Raw genomic sequence first — 22,491 nt, 5'->3', positions numbered from 1 at the left:
ATCCACTCGGTGAAAATAGCGCGGGTCATCCATGACTTGTTGTTCGCCTTGTACTGCACAGGTAGGCTACGAGTTCCCTTAAAACAGCGCGGCTTGGCACTTTTGCCTATGACTAACGGCGGACGCTTGTCCGAGCCATCCATGTTTGTGCAAAGCAGCACTGTGATGCGTTTTTTGGTGTGTTTGCCGCCGTGACAGCGCTGCCCCTTGAAGTCGAGCGTCCTAGCCGGCAACATCTCGTAGAATAGCCCGGTCTCGTCGGCGTTGTAAATGTCTGCAGGCGCGAAGTTGCTTAAAATTCCGGCCATGTTACTCGCCTTCCAAGCAGCTGCTCCGTCCACGTCTGCTGACATTGACTCGCCGCACAACACTTTTCCAACGATGTTATGGCGGGCCTTGAAACGGTTTAGCCAGCCAATGCTGGCTTTAAAATCATCAATGCCAAGTAGGCATGCATAGTTCAAGGCTTTCTGCTGGACGATGCTTCCGGACAGGGGGACGTTGCTGGCTCGTGCTTCCACAAACCACGCATGCACTGCTTTGTCCAACTCTTCATGGAGGGGCCGCGTCACCTTTTTGTGCTTCGAGGATGTGCCTGAAGCAAGTGCCATTCTCACGCTGTCCTTATTGCCTAGAATCGTTGACAGCGAACTTGCAGGAATTCCGAAGTCTTCAGCAATTGCCGCTTTCTTCCTTCCGCTTTCTGCTTGGGCGATTATTTGAGCTTTTTGCTCAAGGGAAAAAGTTTTGCGTTTTTTCACTTGCGTTGCCATCGTGTCCTGCGGATGAAAACTCGTCGTTGTCGAAGAGAAAGGCAGCGAGTGAACAACGCGACCACGACACAAAGCCAAAATGGCGGAACTGCAATCACGTGATTTCATGCTTAATGTGGCTTTGGATTTGACTTGACTTCTCGCCAATAAAACTAGTTTCGGTTTCGATTTTGAACGCGAAAATTTCGTTGAAGCGGAAACGCTCTGCAAAAATGGTTCGTTGTGCAGAGAAATTTAGGCCATTAATTCTTATAGGATACTCGCGGGGAATAAAAAATTATTCGTTGTCGCGGAAATTTCGTTGTGGCGGTATTCGTTGTGGCGGGATTCAACTGTACTCATAATAAAATGTGAAGCTTTTCACCTCACAGAAAATTCCTCTAATTTCTGCAGGATTCCCTATCGAACACAACTTATAATCAAAAAGCGACCATTTCCCCTTTGAAAGGTACAGCAAGCCAATATACGACCGGTACCTACCAGTGTACCAGCAATGCCAAGAGTAAAGGGAGCAACTCATTAACAAAGTCACTGCAGTATAGTATTACCTAATGGTGCATTCAGTGCAGCTTACATTTGTAGCCCGCAAATTGATCATGAAAGCAATTTTAACTTACCTCTGCCACGTCAGGAAAGGCAGCCTTTTCAAGTTTGGAAAACACGGGGACACCATTGATCTCCACTTCAAAAGATGCTGCAACAATGATACGTCACAACAACTTAGTTATAAGCAATTCTAATGCTCCTAAAGTCATGGTATAGAATCGTACTGATGAAAGACATTGAAGTATAAGCAGCTCAAGTAGAACAAGAACTATAACCTGAATACTTAGGAGCAATGCGACAGTAAAATTTCAGAGAAAAAGAAGCTGACAAATCTCCACTGCACCCCCCTCCCCCCCTTAAAAAACAATAAACGAAAGAAACGTTCACGCTTCTCCATAACAGTAGGCAGAAAAATAATGATGCATTAGACGGGACTCCGTCACACCCTTGACTTCAACGATGCAATCTTGCCCATGCTTTGAAGGTTCATGCAAATGTGCCTGAATTGACATCTTTTGTTTCCCATATGGTTTTTCTAGGCCAATCATTCCTTTCCACTCTCATATGCCCATGACTATAGAGAGCAAACACTAAGAAAGAAATGACAGTCAGCTGTGTAAAGTAGTGCCTAGTGCCTCTATGAAAACCACACGATTGTTGAACTTGTCAGGGACACACCACACAATTCTCTGTCACTAAAAGAGGCTATTTGAGATTTGCTGTTTATTTAGGACACTAGCGTGTATGCAAATTAAAAACAAAACCAAATAACAACAACTGAGAAGATGCAATCAAAATTTAGAACCCAATTATTCTTGGTTCACGTCTATACATATAAGCACCATGAAAATAGCACATGCCATGTTTGCCAGTTTCCTTTACTAACTATATCTGTTAGTTTTCTCGTTGCACCATAAGTTTCTCCAAACGTTTCACTCTTTAGCGAAAAGAGATTGTCTGCCTTCAAACAAGCTTCAGCTGCACCAGCAGAAAACGTTAACTTCTGAGCTAATAGGAAAGGAGACTGGGAGGAGCAGATAGTCAGACAAAGAATACGCAGTATCTCCGTGCATACACCTACAGGGCACACTCAAAGAGTTGAAAACCGCTAGTTTTGCAGCATACGTACACTGCCGCCCCACATTGCCAATCACGGTGGCATCTGGCAATTTCTCCAGGATCTGCTTCTTCAGCTCCTCAAACATGGGGGCGTAGCCTCATCTACCACTGAAAAATAAACAAAACAATAGCCACTGAGTGAAAAGTGGTAAATATATTCGTTTATTCTTTATTTCGTTCCGTTCCAATACAAAAATCCGGAGCGCAAGATAAAGCCTAAATTATCTGGTAAAGGGCCTCGCTCCGGGTGATGTTCGACGAACAGAGAAAGGCACAGCTCTCAGCCGCAAAGTGAATCCGTCACGGCGCCATTAAAGACTAAAGAACCGTGAAATTCTATGAGGCAGTTTTTTTGCTGTGACAAGGAATAATTTCGTAGCATTTTAAATGTCTTTTGACCTTTAATGATAGCATGACTGCTCCGTTTCGCGGCCCAGACGAATTACTTTGTCCTTAAGACTTTTGACGAAGACTGTACACGGCAAAAGGAAACTGCATAACAGCACTTGAAAACATGTTTAAAAGTCATAAATATAAAATCACACTGGACACATGAAAATGTGGACATAAATACACCTATTTGAGCATAATTGACACTAGTTCGGACAGTCAGCAGAGGTAAACAAACAAAAAGCGACATTTCTAGGTACAACAAAATGAAATTATTAGTATGTTAACTATAGAAGCTCAATGTTATGGCCCCGTTGTGGTGGCGCAGTGGTTAGGGGGCTCGACTACTGTGCCCAAGGATGTGAGATCGAATCCCAGCCTCGGTGGCCGCTTTTAGGTGGAGGCGAAAAGCAAGGCTCCCGTGTACTGCGCGATGGCAGTGTATACGTTAAAGAACCCTGGTGGTCGAAATTTCCGGAGTTTACCACTACGAGCTCTCTCATAGCCTGAATCGCTTTGGGACGTAAAACCCCACAAACCAAACCAAACCAAGCAATGCCATGTTTAGCAACCGGATAAAAAGAAAAATAGCGAATGGTTAGATTAAGAGCGCACCAGTAGATTTCAGTAAGAATGGATGTGACATCACTTTGCTTTCGTAATAAGACTTGTGAGAAGATGGTACTGTGGACTTGGCTTTGGGTTTGCAGTTATATAAAGCCTATTATCCTTGTACTGGGTTTATTTCCCCTACAAGATGGCTCCAAATGGACCACAAATTTTCGATGGACGCCCGGCAAAGGTCCAAATGCATATGTCCTAAACGTTACAGTAATGATGCTAAAATTGGTCATATTTTCTAGACGTACGGTCTTTTTTAGCTCCACTGGATGTCATGTAGATGTTCGTTCATGTGCGGTGAGCTTAATCTGACATCATACAGATATCCTCTGTAGGAAAGGTTCGGTACTATTTAAAAACCATATGAACTAGCAATAACGTCAGCTACAAAGCGCATTGAATACTGCCTAATAGCTTTTATACAATGGCTACGGCTCCTCAGTCGGGTACAACTGAAAAAAAAAAATAATTTCCATGCATCATCCTCCCCCTCAGTCCTCGCAAAACCCCTAATTCAGGCACTTGCTTTGCAGCGACATAGTTTATTGGCAGGGCTTTGCCAGATATTTTCTATTTTAGAGTTCGCAGCATGCAAACTCATTAAAGGCTAGGGTACATGGGCGTTTTCCAAGGCGGCGATTTCCGCTCGACAGCGCGCACTCGACGCCCAGCGTCGGAAAAACAAAAACAAAAATAAACGCCCACTGCCGCCGATTTTGACCTCAGATATTTGAAGCGCAGCCGGTGCCCAGTCAGTGAAACCGGAAGCGGCTGAACCTGCGAGGTAATAGGAGCCCGGAAAGCTCGCATTTCCGGTTTGAGCTACCGCTGCCAAAACGGCCGCCATAGCAGCCGAGCTATGCGATGATTTGGGCACGGAAATGGGATTATCGCGAAATTAAACTTTTTATCAAGCATAAAATGTCACTGTTTTGTGAGTGCCCGACCTAATCACTGATAGAAATGTCTGTGTTTCGCCTCTGAAGCGAAAAGTGTCAAAGAAAACCTGGCCGCTGGCGTCCGCGGCTGAGCGGGCGTTTTCAGGTATGCGCCTTCATTCATTCATTAAAACATGCAAATCCTTGTGAGACATATGTACGCTTGTTGCAATTAGCATAGGAGTGCCAAAATTAACACTTTCACGATTTTAACAGAAGAGATCTTGTTGCTGCACACACGGACTTCGCTTTGCGATTCCTTTCGCTCGTTGGTCAAATTTTCTTTCGCGTCGAGGTATATATCCCCTTCAGCGGCGGTGTCCACGTTTGTACACGCAAACTTTTATCAGCCGTAGCCGCGAGAAAAATGACGTCTGGAGCAATCAGGCGCTGTGTATCCATTTGTAGACGCATCGCAAGTGGACTACTACTGCCATCTCTTTTTAGTATTGCGAAAATCGGCCACAAACAATCAGTCAAGATGGACGTCTATTTGTTCTACGGGTCAGCACGTGAGTACCTTCGAAATATTTATCCATTTTGCCGTCATTCTTGCTCACTAGTAATGAAGTTTGTGTTCTGTTGTTAATTTAGGTGCATGGTTTTCGATTATGATACTTATTTTGTGCTGATGTCGCGAGACAGGTGTAACGATGAGAAAAAGATATGCCTGCACAAACGTGCACAGCGCGCCTGAATGCCCACAATCTGGATACCACGCCCTGGTCGTGTACGCGGCTTATGTCCATTGTAGTGATTTCATGTGGGTGTTTCTCGCGTTTTAGGTCTACAAGTCAAGAGTAAAGGCCACCACTTCATCAGTGGAGCAGCTTTTGCTGAAAATTGCTGATGAGGATGTTTCCGACGGCGACTTTTCCGATGATGGGCTGGATGAGACCGCGGAAGTATCAGTAAGTGTTCGTATAACAAAAATTTGAACAAACAACATTTATTAGGTAAATATTGTTTACTTCAACAGACTCTGTCACAGCCTCAAGAGAGCGAACAGACAGGAAGAGGTATTGCTTGCAAGGACAGCGAGGACGAAGAGCTCTTGCCACCCCAACCACCCGAACCGAAACGAAAAAAGAAAGTGGAAGTGCAGTGGGTTTCTAAGGATTTTACTCCTGCAAACATTGATTGCCCTTTTACACATCAGCATGCCTCCACCCCCTCTGCAAACCGATGCAGAAACTAAGGGCACAGTTCGAAATCTTGAATCTTTTGCCGCAAGTGTGAAGTTTTTCTTTGCCGGCCGCCAACGACAGTTTTTACGAATTTCATACCAAAACGTGAAATTCACCATTGTTGAAATCGTGGGTGTCGCAAAAGGGGATGTTTTACAGTTAAGGTGCCAAGAGAATTTTTTTTGTTAACTGTTATACTTCATTCATAGTCAAGGCCTGAAAGGTTGCCATTCAGGCGCTGCACAACTGTGCACGCGACCAAATTTTTTTTTTTGATGCACAATAACTTTAAGTTTCGTGATTGAAATGTGTTCCAATGACTCAAAGAAACATGTTCCCATTAAGTTCAAAAGCATTTTCTGTCGCGTTTCTTTAATCGCGCGTGAAGGGGGCGGCGGTTCTCACCACTCCATGTAATATAACTTCTACGTTTAACATTTTGCCAAAATTCGAGCTAGTGCATTGAAAGTAATGCTAAGCCGCCAAGCGAAAACGTCAATCCTGTATACGGCCGTCAAGCGAACTATACAGATCCTGCAGGTATGGCCAAGCAACACAAAATAATTGCAGAAAACAGGCGTCATAAAACGATATGATGTTGCTGAAACACTAGAAGACCGGGCGGAGAGATTGGAAGCTGATTGTAATCAAAAGCGCGCTAAACGCGATGTTCTACCAGAAGGTCGCACCGCTGTCATATGGCCATTAGTCTAAACATATGCTTAGATGTGCTTAACTTTTGTACAGGTGTTCACGCGAATTTACCGTGTATGTATGTATGTATGTATGTATGTATGTATGTATGTATGTATGTATGTATGTATGTATGTATGTATGTATGTATGTATGTATGTATGTATGTATGTATGTATGTATGTATGTATGTATGTATGTATGTATGTATGTATGTATGTATGTATGTATGTATGTATGTATGTATGTATGTATGTATGTATGTATGTATGTATGTATGTATGTATGTATGTATGTATGTATGTATGTATGTATGTATGTATGTATGTATGTATGTATGTATGTATGTATGTATGTATGTATGTATGTATGTATGTATGTATGTATGTATGTATGTATGTATGTATGTATGTATGTATGTATGTATGTATGTATGTATGTATGTATGTATGTATGTATGTATGTATGTATGTATGTATGTATGTATGTATGTATGTATGTATGTATAGTAGACACAGGCAGCACCAGGCCATATAGACCATGGGTATAGGCGTTGGCCTCCTGGCAGCTGGCATTCTTAAATATATGCAAAGTAAATTTGCAGCCTCAGCTTTAATATCCTCGTGCCCAGTAGGGATGCTAGCCCATTTTTTAGGAACTATAGTTCATCACATAGTGTATGGAAATGATGGATTGTTACTCCTTAAGAGCAAGCGGGCTAGCTGCTTGTTCAACGAAATGGCTTGCATTTAGTTTGCTTCCTAATTTCCACATAGGAGCATTGCGTGCAACATCGAATGGACCGCCCTGTCATAGACGAAATGACGGGACGGGATAAATCGGGTTGTTTCCTGCGTCGCGGTGGTGTAAGCGAATGTGAAGTACGGCAGGATTTCGTCCCCGTTTTATGCTCAACGTCGACGTGCACCAAAATAAATCATGTCTACCAGTGTCCTGTTCAGCCCCTCCAGGGTAGGTCATTTGTTTGTGGGTGGTACGCTGTTTTTGTTCGATGATTGGCATGACTGAAAGTCGAGATGTCCCGAAGATGACCTGTGAACACCTTACTCAGGTTAGCAATGGTGACGGAAGGTGCATCATGTCGAAGCACAATGTCGCGCATAGAGTGCCTCACAACCCACAAGACATGATTAGGTATCTTCCTCATCAGATCCACATTTACCACGGCGCAAAAAAAAAAAAAAGAAAAACGAAAATCGCCTCAAAGCAGGCACTGCCTGCTATCAGAGCAGGGAGAGTTGCTTGTGATGGACAAAAATAGTGTGCAGTGCATCATCACAGCTCGACAGCAGTCAGATGGTAACGTGATATGGGAATAAAACCCGGGACCCTCGGATCCCAAGTAATGGCGATTACCACTGGTCGCTACGGAGCACGTTTTCTTGCTCCGGGACGACGATTTCGATTTCCACTGGTCGACCAAGATAGGTTTCGCGTATTCCGCTGGTCGTTTGGGGCAACTCGGGACGCTCCAGCTCGATCCGCCGACCGAAGTCGGATCTCGCCGGAAGTCCTAGTCGCTGACGCAGTCACTTCCGGATGCTGCTGGATTCTTTTGGCTGTTTTTGACCGTTTCAGCGACATTGGCAGAGGACGCTGGATGTCATCGTTTTTTGCGCGAATATGTCGAAGTGCGTCTATCGAAAAACGTCTGCAGCGTTAAAAAAAATGAGAAAGCAAGTTGCTGAGGGCCGCACTCCTGCCTATTTATCAACCGCAAACATTTTGGCGCTGGGATGCGGCTACAACTTTCGAAACCGGCTCAGCTTTACTTCCGCCGCGCGCTCTACACGTTCCGCTGGTCGACCAAGGCTGATTCGCTCTGTAGCGCTTTAGGTCGGCTCGGGCGCCCAGCTCCGATCGACCAGTGGAAATCGCCATAAGACATGCAACCCCTAAGTCGCGCAGGCTCGTTCGTAGCTTAATATTGACGACCGGTGGTCTTTCACAAAATATAGTACCTTACAAATGTTTTCTCATGAATGTCTGTCAGGTACCAAAGACACAAATGAAGGAATTAGTGCTAAAGCGGATGTCGATACATCTGCGCGAGCGAAGGTTCGAAAGGGGTGTCGCGGAACGGGAGCTGTCAACGATGTCACGTCATAAACATTTCTGGACGCATTGTCAGAAACGTAAGAAAGCGGAACATAAGAAGCTCCGAATTCTTTCCCGACCGGAGCAATGACTGGAGACACAGCTTTGCTTTTGTGCTATGCGCTGGTGCACCGATGGAATGCGTCAGCCATCGATCAGTCGATCCACCACGTTTGTTCTCTTGAGTGTCACTGTTCACTTGATCTGTGGTCTGCGGGCTTTGGGCTGACTGCCCCACTTAAGGACCGTTTCCAATCGATACCTTTTTTCGACTACCATGAAGGCTGTATTATGTTGTTAACTCACAGCGCTAACATGCCACTTTAAAGATGCTTCAAAAAATTTCAGATATCAATCGATATTGCGTCCAGAAACATTTTGTTTGTGCACAGAATAAAACCACATATTCTGCAAGCCAGGATAAAAACACAAACCAAACAAGAGCCATCACTGCTTTACCATAAACCAAAACGTTTATGTTACTGCCTACCGCAACTTCCAGATGCAGTGAACTTTTTCGTTAATAAGTGAGATAGAGAGCGCATCTCACCGATATTGCAGGAAATACTGTAGGGTATCCCGTTGCGTATGCATATGCTACTACTGGCTCTGCTTCTGTGGCAGAGTGACAGTTTCCTTCCCGTGCGAGAAGTTCTATAGATTTCAGGAAACGCAGTACTAGAAGTACGCGCCGAAATATTCTCAACAAAGCTCCGGTCGCTGCTCAGGATGTTGTGAGATCTGTTTCAGTCTTTTAGATAGGATCTCCACGATAGAGTTGCGATACACAAACCCAGGTGGCGGCACTGGTGTCATCGCTGGGACAGCTGCTGCTTTTGCTTCTCCGTCAACGCAGACGATGCGAATGTCCGACTTTTTCAGGTCGGACCGGTGTAGTACCCAAACAATTGCGGTATAAAAGCATAATGCCGACTAAATTCTGTTTCTGTGCGAAATTAGAGTAAGAACAGTTCATCGGTTCAGCTCGAAGCAGCATTTATCACGATACGTAAAAGCGCGCAACGCGCTGCTAAAACTGCACTGAATTATTATCCCAGAGTCAGGTTCCGTAGTCATTGTGCATGAATTTCTGCCTCACAGGGAAGCTGACTAGTAGGTTTTGCGACTGTAAGGGAGAAAAGCATACAAGCACGGTGCCCCTTTTCACCATTCGCGTCGTTTAACGCACTCATTTTTTTTTTTTTTTTTTTTTTTTTCAAGCGGCATAGTGATCAGCCGACGTATGCGAGCATCGACCCGTTTCTCTTGAGTCATGCGGTCGAAGACATGAATTAAAAAAGAGCCTGGTTGTTTATGGGCCACGTCGTAGGACTTCGTCTAAACGCAGAAAACTGCGCCTACCAAAAGACTCTGTTATAAACCATGTTTCCTTCTCCTGTGTACTAGATATCTCCGCCGAAGTACCAGTTAATTTTACCGCGAAGCAGCAAGCATTGCACAACACTCACCAGTACTCGACAACCACTTTTACCGGTGTAGCTTCGTCCTCCATCGTCGATTAGGTTCGATGAAAAACACCTGCAGAGAAACAACAATAAGGAACATTAAATGTTACTTCGCTGTCTTCAAACAAAAACCTGGCTCACTCACGCGACGGAAGGCGAATACGCGCAGTAGAGAAATCGGGGAAGTCTCTGGGCGGTGTCTGCCGTGAGAGTCGGATTTCACAACACCTAGGGCGGGGCGGTTTCATGTGGCCACGTGACCTTACGTCACTGCTTTTCCGAGCGTCGGTGGCGCCAGCGGCGTACGGGTGTTTTCTGCTCCTCTGCCCCGAGGCTACGCGACAGTTCAAAGTTTTCTACAAGAAAGACTGCACCAAAGCTTTCAGCGCTGACATCACAAAATAGTGATGTTTTCAGTTAGTTGTTGTTATTATTATTATTATTTTTTTTTTGCGTACACGCATGAGGACGTCGGATAATTCCAAGGAAAGGCCCCCATGCATACGTTTCGCCATCGGTAGAGCGGCCACTGTTATACCTTCTTCGTGCATTCTGGACTTTGTTTAGATGGAACGTCAACACTGTTTCAGTTGAAAGAAATCGACAGGTACAGGCGTCACTTAAATCTATATTTAATGCACTCAAATTTAGGAAACATTTTCAGTTATTTTTTTTTTTATAGAAAACAATCGGGCGTGATGGGGTTTCCGATGTAAGGACAAATTCATTCGAGCTCCAGGAAAACAGGCATATAAGTATACTTACGATCATTCAGCACTTCACATGGTTTGCCACAGCAGGCTGCACTAAGGTCTTTATCCATTAATGACCTTCCTAAATGTTCGAACGATATGGATACATACTCTACACAGACGATTCAGCTGTGCTGCCTTGTGGCATGTAGAAATAAAATCAAAATTAGAGGTATGAGATACGTGCGGCGATGAATAATTTTATGTTAAAATTCTTCAAAACCCTCCTGTAATCATCTTAGCGTGACTACATTCACATAAAACTGAAGAAACTGTCCATGTTCAATGCGGCGGTCGCGCGGCCGTCAGTGGATTCAGTTGACTGTTATTGCTTTCTTGATCGTTACGTTATATTTTATTTGGTTCCAGTGCCCTTTCCCAAGATCTCAGTTAATGAAGAGTATGTTTACTCTTTTTTATGTGATTTTTCATCTTATTCAAAGTAATGTTGATAACTTTTGCGTACGTTTGATGTTTGGTGCATCTAATTGTTTCGATGCATGTCTCCAAGAGCGCATTTTTACGAACATTGCTTAATGTTGCCACTCGTGCGAGTAATCCAAAACTTCCTTTAAAAAAAAAAAAAAAAAAAAAAATCCCCATTTCGGACACTTTTTCTCCGAAAGAGTCTTGAATTAAATATTGGTTCTCTAAGTTTAGTGACAAAATTTTAATCCCAAGACATCCTCAACAAAGAAAATTTTCCCGGATGTAACATCCCTACTGGCGCTTGTGTAGTCATATATATATATATATATATATATATATATATATATATATATATATATATATATATATATATGAATAAGGGCTTGAAGTACCTTAGGGTCCGCAAGAATATTCATCAGCGATGCCCACTGGCTTTTATAAATAAATTAGCAACCCCCGAAGTGTTTCCTTTCTCTGATGGCTCACAAAGTCGTTGGCTATGAGTTCGAAGGAAGTACAGGATCAACATATCGCAGCAATTCTAAATATCAAGGCAATACATGAGATCCAACTTCGTTTAAGGGGAGGGTGTTCCAGAAACCTGTGGTGTGACGATGAAGTGAAACCTCGAAGGCTGGCTAATGGCCAACTCTGCTATCCTGAGAAGACGCGCTCATCACTGATGACTAAGGTTGTGCGTAACAGAATACTTGTATATAACTACATTTCTGCGTAATTTCGTAATCTATTGATTACAGTGACGTTCCATCTAACTCCATTATTTTTCGTTCTTCGAAGCGTTCTTCGAAGCGTTCCTTGAAGGAACGAGCAGGAAGCGTGAGTGTTCTCAAAGGTTTCTGAGATTTTTGGACCTGCGACTTGAGTTCCTAGAGGGTATGCTTGCTGGGCCTGTGAGTCTAGACGGGAGAAGACGCCACTGCAGTTTCAATTAGCTCCTCAAACTCGACGAAAGGAGCCATTCTGAACTTAGGCCTGTCAGATGCCCCAGGGAAGTCGTGTGTTCACAATATGAAAGTCATCAGACAGAACGGTTTAGCAGTGCGGGCTACCCCTCGCGCTTGCTAGTATTTGTTGCTAAGCAGATGAAAAACCATATTAAGCGGCCAAGGCTTGAGCACCATGAGCCAAGAAAAAGGAAAGAAAGGAGAGACCGGTAGTAGCAATACCGTATATTCACAAGGTTTCCCATCGCCTAAAAAGAATTGGCCGAAAAGCCGACGTGAATGGGGTGACGGCTGACCCTCACAAACTGAAAGCTATGTGCAGAGGAGTGAATACCGACACGAGCAAAAAGAAACAAGGATGTACGATAAAGCGCTAGACCCCTCTTGTGAAATGTACCGAAGGCGTCGTTTACTCGTTGCCAGTGACATGTGGGAGAGAATACATTGGACAGACTGGCAGGTGCATGAACGAGAGGTTAGTAGAACACATAGAATTACGAGCAAGCATGCAGATACCGGGGATTTCATTGCAGAGAATGTCCTACAAAAACTTGTGCACTTGAGCTCAGCAAATACAACGTATTTACTAAACTCAAAGAGTTGTTGGTGCGTGAAATCGCCGGGGCAGCTTCGATAGCGAGGGTGCGTGACCATTGTATCAGCACGCAGGCTGTTGCGTTGACATAGAAAGTATTGGACATAATAAAATTTGATTCACCCTCTTAGCTACAAATCTTCGGCTGTCATTCTTGATTGCTTGAGCGCTAAATTCTGCATGCTTTTGGGGGTGATGCGGATGTTATAACTTATAAGACGCCGTGTTTCTTCGAAATAAACCAAGTTGTCAGTTAGCGCTTGTCTCGTTCTTGTCGCGCCGTCTCTGTGCTGTTCTCCGACAAATGATAACGATACCAGGACTCCGGCCCTAGCAATCGAGTTTATAGAAAACAAGGCAATGAAAATGAAACTACAATACTGGTAAGTTAAAAAAGAGAACGATTGGAAGATTTGTGACTTCAATGAAGGGGATTTATGCAAAGACGCAATATCAGAAATCAATACTGTTTTCCTTTTGGAAGATGTTAGTGACAGGCTCGAGAAAGTGTAAAGAGAACATGTTAATCTGGGTCGAACAGCACTTTTTTACAAGTAGCCTCAGTCGCATAAGAGTAATAGTTCTCGATAATAGTTCGCAGTGGTTTGAAGCGTTTCCTAAATGTGAGGGCTATGTGCGCGAATATGTCACGCAACAAATAAGTATGTAGCTGTACGCCAAATGTGGGGAGATCCGTGAGGTCACCTCACAAGGCGATTTAGGAGAAGCTGGCATTGAGCGTTCAGCTTGAGTTGAGTAACCACACATTTGGAGCATAATTGAATTCACAGGAGGGCTTTCGAATCGCAACTTCGACAGCTATACGCGAAGAGCGGATGTGGTCCTACGGTAACCGGGTGCGCTATCGCTTCTGCCAACCACAGTTAAAGTATGGCGAAACCTATTATCTCGTTCTCTTGTAGTGAGGTTAATTATAGACTATTCATTCAGAATTTCCATGCTGACCAAGCATTATTTAAGCATCGTGAATCCCATGTGTGAAATCCATGTTTCAAGGGTTTTAAGAAAGGCGAGGTCGACCGCTCACTGTCAGCGAGCAGGTCGCGCTGATGAACAGTATTTTGTTTTGTATAATTTCAATAACTTGCATGCGTCCTGAAACACGCACTGATCAATTTCCAGCCCAATGCAGCTTACGAGTGTGAGACCCTGGCACTCAGCAAGAATCCACCGCGGTGCGATGACGATCTGAAGTCCTCGTGATCCACTTAGATGCGAATGTCATTCCCAAGCTGGCTTTAAAGTTCTATAGAATTCATTGTAGCTACAAATTTAGTAATACGAGTTGTTGCGGGCCTAGACTTAGAAGTATCCCAGTCGAAAAAAACTACAGAACTCTGTGAAAAATACAACAAAATATCCTGCAGTACTGCCGTAACCATCACATTTTTCTGTAGTTCTGTAGTACTTTTCTGTAGTTCTGTAGTTTTTCTGTAGTATATTTATGTTGTCTGTAGTTCTGTAGCACTTTTCCGTTGTAACTACAGAAATAGCTGATGTTACTACAGCCTGTTCTGTTGTCACAACAAGTTTCCCGTCGAAAACCGCAGAAAAATTCTGTCGTAACATCAAAAAATTTTCTGTAGTTTTTTCCGACTGGGATCGGTCAAGTAGCGTTATAGATTTTTTTTGTTCTTGTCATGACAGAAGAGATTCCAATATACGCAGATAAACGGTAACACAAAACTGAATTTTTTTAAATGCTTGAGAGTTGCTACCCGCATTCTTGAATTTCACCGAGGTGGCTGCGAAGCCTCCTTCGAGCGACCTCAGGAAAGAAAAAAAAAATCTCACCACCAGTAGTTTTCGAAACCAGGCCGAAGCAAGGAGTTCAGCTTCGCGATGACCACTGCGCTCGACCGCAATGCTACATCAATTTTTTTTTTTCATTTATTTCCTTTAATTCGCAAAAAAACACTGACTGGCCTAACTGTCAAAAATGAGCTAGTTTACAGGCAACAAATCTTATTATAAAAGGCTCCAGTTTGTCACTTTTACTAATACGCTGATAAACTGAGCTACACATGGATTAAATCTGAATACATAAATTACTTGTCGGAAAGAATCCCCAAAATACTCTTAGAGTGCTCTGACAGGGAGTTTAATGCAGAATGCCGCGGTCTCGGATCCCTAATTATTTACAGTACGTGTTCAACATTGAAATTCGTATCTCTCACAAAACACACGAGGTATTCAGATTTTAAATGATAGTCTTCACATGCCACTCACTGCCTACGAGTTTTAAGCATAAGCATGTAGGCTAGTAGCTGGGAACAAAAGGTTCAGTAATAAATGTTAGTTAATTACTCAGTTCATGGTGACAATTTTCTTCACAGTTTGTGTCCGCTTGTGGGCATAAAGCATTTAAAAACGCAAATTTTAAGTACTGCTCTTTCTACACATTAAGCAAGTGTGTGAAATCCCAATTTTAAATACCTAACTGCGCAACAGTTGAAAAAAAAATCTACATAAAAAGCTCAAGTCTAAACATGGCATACTGTTGTCTTCGCAAATTGTGGGAAAACGAACATTGAGCAAAAAAAAAAAAAGAAGAAAGAAAAAGAAAGACGACAGAAAGGCAACGGTACAAATACTGCCGAACTGTAGCTGAACTGTTCGCGTTGCTGACGTATGTGCGCTTGTCGACGAAGCGGCAACCACCAGCACGTGCTGCCCGCTCCGGGAGTTTCAGCCGATCAGGCTACGCTCCTAATGAACGACAGTCCTCGGAACCTGTCGCCTGCGCATGCAAGTAGAATAGCTTAACCTCGTGTAATGGATCACGCTCCAGCGAATTCACAGGTCGGGAACCTGGTCTCCTTCTACGGCAGGGCCATTAGAGCACTTTAATACCCGCCCTGCTGCACACTAGCTGCGCTGTTACCGCCCGTTGGCTACGATTTCAGGTGGTCGAAGGGGTGACGTTTGTAAACGGCGTGGTTGCGCTTAGCGCGTCGGCGTGATCTCGCTCGGAGACGGAGAACCACGATCGCCTTAACTCGTGAAAGCGAGCCTTCTTTACGTTGCCTTATATACGGGTCGAGCAGCGGCTCCAGTGAGACACAGCAAGGAGCCGGTTGAATACAGTGTGCCATCGCAGCCAAGCTCCAGTCCTTGAAATGGTAGTTCAGAACACGGTTTTTGTATCATCGCCGGTCGTCAACGCATGACATTGAATGAATCATTGTACAGTTGAGGACTCAAAATTATTTGGATTCTACATTTTTTTTCTCTTACCAATGCGATTGCAAGTTCTGGGAAGGTCTCTGCTTCAGCAGCGACGGTTCTGCCAGACAGACTTTCCAGAGTTTTACGTTGTAATAATCGAAGTATTACTAATATTTTGCAAGAATAAAGAAAAATACCAAGTCGTCGTTCTTGGACCCCGTGATTGTCGTTTTTGAGAAATAATTGCATTTCCATTCTGTTGTCCGCGGGTCTGAAACCTCTCGGACGAAAAAGGGATGCTAGAACTGTCGCTGTCTCTGCTTCATTGAGGAAGTGCACCTTGAGAAAGTTTACCTATATTTGGATATTCCCTTAGTAGTATTTCTCTCAATATATATATTGTGGAAGAAGGCCAGGTCGAGACGGCAAGGTCGAGACGGCAAGGCAAGGGATGCCGTGTCTGGCGTTTATTCCGATGGATAAAACCCAAGCGCGTGCCGGAGCCGGCGCCGCGGGACGATGATGATGGTATATACAAGAGGAAGAAGAAGATCATGGTATGTACAAATGAAAGAAGATCCGTGGAGGGCTCACACAATCTGCCCGGGGGGTCGGAAGCGGCCAGCCTGGCCGCTCCTAACCAACCGATGTACCGCGGAGCACAAACGGCTTCAAGCGAGATACATGAACAATTTCAGTTCCACGGTGGCGTCGGTCGGCTGGGGGATCAAGAGGTGTGACTTGGTAGTTTACTGGGGAAGTCTGGTTGATGACCTTGTAGGGACCAAGATAGCGGCGCTGAAATTTATCACTAAGGCCAGGGGTGCGCAGTGGTGTATAGAGCAGTACTTCGTCACCAGGACGAAAAGAGACCACGCGATGCTTCGAATCGTAGCGACTCTTGCGGTCTTGCTGGCACGCTTTTGTGTTGAGGCGGGCAAGATGACGGCATCGGGCCACACGGGATAAGAACTGGGCTGGTAATGATGAGGAGTAATCGGGCGTAGAGAAGAAGGAACTGCCGAGGATTGTAGTAGGAGGACGGCCGAAAACGAGGAAAAATGGGGAGTAACCGGTAGTCCGCTGTACTGCAGTATTATAGGCGAATGTGACGAATGGTAGAACAGTATCCCAATTTCGATGATCCGGTGTGATGTAAATGGATATCATATCCGATAGGGTGCGATGAAATCAGTCAGACCGTTAGTCTGGAAATGGTAGCTTGAGGTTGTCTTATGGAGGGTGGATGACGCACGAAGAACTTCGGATACGACTGTCGATAAGAAGGCCGTCCCACGGTCACTTAGAAGCACCCGAGGAGCGTCATGACGCAATACAATTGACCGCAAAAAGAAATTAGCTACTTCTTCAGCGGAACCAGTCGGTACAGGGGCCGTCTCAGCATAGCGTGTAAGGTGGTCGACAGCTGTTATAATCCAATGGTTACCCCCATCGGAGAGAGGTAGGGGACCATATAAGTCGATGCCGACTACGTCGAACGGCGTGGCGGTACATGGAATAGGCTGTAGGAGGCCAGCGGGCGAAGAAGTCGGCCGCTTGCGACGTTGGCACAGATGGCAGGAAGCGACGTATTTAGCTACGGTAGAAGATAGGCCAGGCCAAAAGATTCGCCTTTTCACGCGGTCATATGTTTTGTCAAAACCAAGGTGACCTGCAGTAGCGTCATCGTGGAAAGCCGCCAGTATACGTGGGCGAAGCGCACGCGGCACGACTGGGAGCCAACGAGTTCCATCAGGGCAATACACGTAGCGGTGTAGTATTCCATCTTCGAGTTTGAACACAAACACAGGAGAAGATACACACCACACGCCTGCGTGTGGTGTGTATCTTCTTTTGTGTTTGTGTTTGTTTGCGCCACATATCTGAATACGATGATACACCAACTAGCCCCTCAAGCCGTTATTTCGAGTTTGAAATTGCGAAGCTGTCGGTGAAGCCTAGCATTGGGAGGGTTCGAAGCGCCGATACGGTGGTCGATGATGGGCCGGCAGTAGGCATCAGCTAATTGCTGCGAGCGGAGTGCTTGTTTGTGCTCAGAATCGTCAAAAGAAACTGTTGTGATATGCGTCGGGAGAAGAGATGGTCGGCTGTGGTCAGAGGTGGAAATGCGTTGCGAAGAAAAACAGCAGGCTCATTCCGTAAGTGGGCAGCGAGAAAGAGCGTCGGCGTCTTGATGTTGGCGACCCGATTTATAAACGATGTCGAAATTGTATTCTTGCAGGCGTAGGATCCAGAGGCCAAGTCGGCCTGTCAAATTTTTCAGTGAAGACAACCAGCAAAGAGCATGGTGATCGGTCACAACTGTGAAGTGCCGACCATAGAGGTAGGGGCGAAACGTCTGAACAGCCCAGACGACGGCAAGACATTCCTGCTCGGTAATGGTGTAGTTTTTCTCAGCTGGAGTCAAGGTCTGACTGGCGAAGGCAATGACTTTCTCACGCGAAGTTGCATCGCGCTGCAGAAGGACAGCGCCAAGACCGTGACCACTGGCATCAGTGTGCAGGATGGTAGGAGCGCTGTCGCTGAAGTGGCCAAGAACGGGATCTGATGTGAGGGCGTGCTTTAGGTCGGTAAAAACAGTGTTGCACTGTTCAGTCCACACGAAAGAGCTGCACGCTTTAAGTAGTTCATGAAGTGGGGCAGCAATAGTTGCAAAATGCCTTATGAAACGCCGGAAATATGACGCCAGGCCGAGGAAACTGCGCAAATCTGCAGCCCGTTGCGGGCGAGGAAAGTTCAAGTCCGCGCTGATTTTATCAGGGTCTGGACGAATGCCGTCATGGCTAACCAGATGGCCCAATATTTTAATTTCCTTCTGTGCAAAGTGGCACTTCTTGGTGTTGAGCTGAAGGCCCGCTGAAGAAAGACACGTCAGGACTTCATTTAGGCGCGTGAGATGGTCGGTAAAAGTTCCCGAAAAGATAACAATGTCGTCCAAGTAACATAAACAGGTTCTCCATTTTAGGCCACGAAGTACCGTATCAATAATTCTTTCAGATGTCGCTGGTGCGTTACACAGGCCGAACCCAGTCGAAAAAAACTACAGAACTGTGTCAAAAATAGGACAAAATATCCTGTAGTTCTGTCGTAACCATCAGAATTTTCTGTAGTTCTGTAGTACTTTTCTGTAGTATATTTTTGTTGTCTGTAGTTCTGTAGCACTTTTCTGTTGTAACTACAGAAATTTTTTATGATACTACAGAATATTCTGTTGTCACAACAGGTTTCCCGTCAAAAACCGCACAGACATTCTGTCGTAACATCAGAAAATTTTCTGTAGTTTTTTCCTACTGGGAAGGGCATAACATTAAACTCAAAGTCCATCGGGAGTTGCGAAAGCGGTTTTTTCTTTGTCGCCCTCATACATAAGTATTTGCCAATAACCTGAGCGAAGATCCAAGGTCGAGAAATATTCGGCGCCTTGGAGAGAGTCAAGGGCGTCATCTATTCGCGGCATCGGGTAGACATCTTTACGGGTAATTTTGTTGAGTTCGCGATAATCAACACAAAATCGTACCGATCCGTCCTTTTTTTTTAACTAATACTACTGGGGAGGACCATGGGCTTGTTGATGGACGAATAATATCGCGACGGAGCATGTCATTCACATTTTCTTCGATTACTTTTCGTTCCTAGGGAGAAACCCGTTAAGGTCGTCGGCGTACGATCGAGTTACCTTCAGTAATGATGCGGTGGTGTGCAACACTAGTCCGTCCCAGTGGTGGGGAAGAGGCATCAAAAATGGCTTGATGGGCTGAAGCAATTCCAGCAATTCTTTGAGTTGGTGCGGCATGAAGTCCGGACTGATTGTCTTCGACAGCATGGGAAGAGAAACGTGCGATGAATCCCGTTGCTGAGGTAGCGGGGCGGTGAGCACCATCATGTACATAGTGTGAGCATCCACTATGCATGGCAGGGAAGTTCCTTTAGTCAGCACGAAGGATTCAAGGGATGTGTTCGTGGCAGCTACTATCGCTGAGCCGCTGTAGAATCGTACAAGACTTGATGGGAAGATGAGATGGTGCGATGAGTACATCCCCGTCAGTGATGTGTTCCGAAACAACGGTAACAAGCTTTTCGCACTTTGGAGGCAATGCAGTATCAACTGCGGCAATGAGGGAATGACGTCCTTCAGAAATGTCAGATGAAAAATCACTGCCTGTCATATGAATGACACGGTCGCCACAAGAAATTAACGCTGAAGCGGTCGACAAAAAATCCCATCCAAAAATCATCTGATGCGCACACGGTGAAAGCACAGCAAACTGCACATGGTGGCGGACGCCGTCTATAACAATTCGAACTGTACACTTTGCTGAAGGATGTAGAGGGACGTCATTTGCTCCACGAAGTTCAGGTCCATCATATGGTGTGGTTACTTTCCGCAAACGGTGGCACAAATCAGCGCGAATAACCGAAATTGCAGCCCCCGTGTCAATCAAAGCTTCGACTGGTAATCCTTCAGCCAAAACGGAAATCATATAGTACGGGCGATGAGGAGGACTTTTTGTAAGTTCGCAGAGTGCAGTTTCACCTCCGGAAACTGCATCGCTTAGTTTTCCGAATGACGGACAGGAACAGTTGTTGCTGGTTGAAGTGGAGAAACGGAGCGGCGGTATGGGGAAAGGGACCGGCGTCGAGATACATGGGCGCCACTTGGTTCAGACGAGGATACCGGCGGTGGAGAGGATCGACGAGGTGGGCTGGGAATAGGTCGTCGCTGATAATATGAGGGTAAGTCACTTTCGAAGGCGTCGTAACCACGCCGCTCGTTCTGAATGCGTCGACGACAGAAGCGGGATATATGTCCACGTATTCCACTGTAGTAGCACACTGGGCGAGAGGGGCGCCAAGGTGCGTAATAGGGTGGCGTAGGCTGAGCCGTCGTCACGGCGTTGATGTGGTTGTAGGGCGGTGCCAGTTGAGGCGGCGGAACAAAAGGAGGGGGTGGTGCTGCGACGTGTGCGTAAGTCGATGCTGGGCGGGGTGCAGGAGGGTCGGACGCCATAGGTCGGGTGATTGTTGCCAGCTCATCTTTAATGATGTTGCGGAGACCGGCGTCATTAGAAAGTACCGAAGAATGATCGCACCCGTGTCGACAGACAGGCTTGAGGGCTTGGAGCTCCTCTCGGATGATGGCTCGAATCAGTGCCCGCAGATCCAGGTCAGCAGAGGTTGGGCCAGTAGCAATGCCGAGCTGCAATCGGGAGGACTGCAGCTGGTCGATGCGTTGGCAGGTCGCAATAATGGCGTCAACAGTAGAAGGATTCTGGGCAATCAGGGTGTTTTAAGCCACAGAATTAATTCCTTTCAAGATGTGGTGTACGCGTTCAGGTTCCGGCATGGTGGGACTAATACGCCGGCAAAGTGCAAGTATGGCCTCTATGTAAGACGCGTACGACGCATCGGGACCTTGGAGGCGAGAGGCGACCTTGTTTTTCGCGACCTCAGTCCGAACTGCTGGGTCCGCAAAATATTGGCGGAACTGCTGCTTGAATGTGGTCCAATTAGTGGTGTGGGGTTCGCGGCTAATAAATCAGGTTCTGGCGACCTCAATGAGGTAGAAAGAAACATTCAGAAATTTTAGAGTATCGTCCCACCGGTTGTAGTTACTGCAGCGTTCATAGGTGACACATCGACGTCTTCATCGCGACGACCAGCGAACAACGGCGGGTCGCGTTGTCATGTGGGCACAATCGGAGGGGGTGGTGCAGCCGAGGTAGAGGGTCCTGCCGATTCGTGGGTGCTCTCGATAGACATAACGATGGTGGCAGGCGGTAAACAGCGACCAGAACGTAGCTCCAGCGAGAGGCAGGGCACAGAACAGCAAGGGGATCAAGTCTCACCTCCACCACTTGTGGAAGAAGGCCAGGTCGAGACGGCAAGGCAAGGGATGCCGTGTCTGGAGTTTATTTCGATGGATAAAACCCAAGCGCGTGCCGGAGCCGGCGCCGTGGGACGAGGATGATGGTATATGTACAAGAGGAAGAAGAAGATCCGTGGAGAGCTCACAATATATATATATATATATATATATATATATATATATATATATATATATATATATATATATATATATATATATATATATATATATATATATATATATATATATATATATATATATTTGCATAGCAGAGAGCGCCGAACGTTCGACATTCGTTTCTGCAAAAAGGGGGGACTAAATATTTATGCAGTTTCGTATAAAGTAACATGAAGGGTCCTTTCGAGATGAAAATGTCAGAGCATACCAAAGGAAAAACAACGCACAAAATGTAGACAAAAAGCCTAATAAGGGGGCACAGGCCAGCAAGAACCTAGAGTTCTGTTCTTTACGATGCAACAGGTCGAAAAAAAAGAAAGCAAATGGCTCCAGAGAGGGCTAGCAAAAAACGTTACAAAATAGATGAGCAGGAAACCAGAAATGGCAAAGTTATATGAATGACGGATGAAAAGTAAATGCGATGAAAATATCATAGTCTGAAGGAAACTTGGTAAAAAGCTGAAAGAGAGAATGATGCAAAGAATAAAGTGTAATTTCATGAGCACAGGGTGAAGTATGGTTAAGCAACCTTGAAAAAAAAAAAACAAAAAAAAAAAACGGTGCGGCTGACTCATGAACCGGGAAATATCTACATTGCAAATAGGTAGACAGTTGCATGAATAAAATCTGCAATTTTGGAAGAGAT

At 45.2% G+C, this 22,491-nt stretch overlaps 1 pseudogene across 3 annotated transcripts in view; it reads right to left on the bottom strand.

Annotated features, from left to right (window-relative positions):
• The window catches only part of LOC146186114 (migration and invasion enhancer 1-like), a 95,219-nt pseudogene that overhangs the window by 5,700 nt on the left and 67,028 nt on the right, over positions 1–22,491 (bottom strand). Inside the window, exons 1-4 of one of the 3 annotated variants that reach the window (XR_014708073.1) lie at positions 9,997–10,080; positions 9,855–9,924; positions 2,449–2,546; positions 1,391–1,467 (exon numbers count right to left, since the gene is read on the bottom strand). The product of XR_014708073.1 is annotated as a migration and invasion enhancer 1-like, transcript variant X1 (transcript). Of the gene's footprint in view, positions 1–1,390; positions 1,468–2,448; positions 2,547–9,854; positions 9,925–9,992; positions 10,081–22,491 lie in introns of those variants that run through there. The other 2 variants (XR_014708075.1, XR_014708074.1) reach the window with 2 other exon arrangements.

This window comes from Amblyomma maculatum, chromosome 6, assembly GCF_055883805.1.
Source record: "Amblyomma maculatum isolate TAMU_Amacu chromosome 6, ASM5588380v1, whole genome shotgun sequence".
NCBI lineage: Eukaryota > Metazoa > Arthropoda > Arachnida > Ixodida > Ixodidae > Amblyomma > Amblyomma maculatum.
This window is presented reverse-complemented; position numbering and strand designations above follow the sequence as displayed.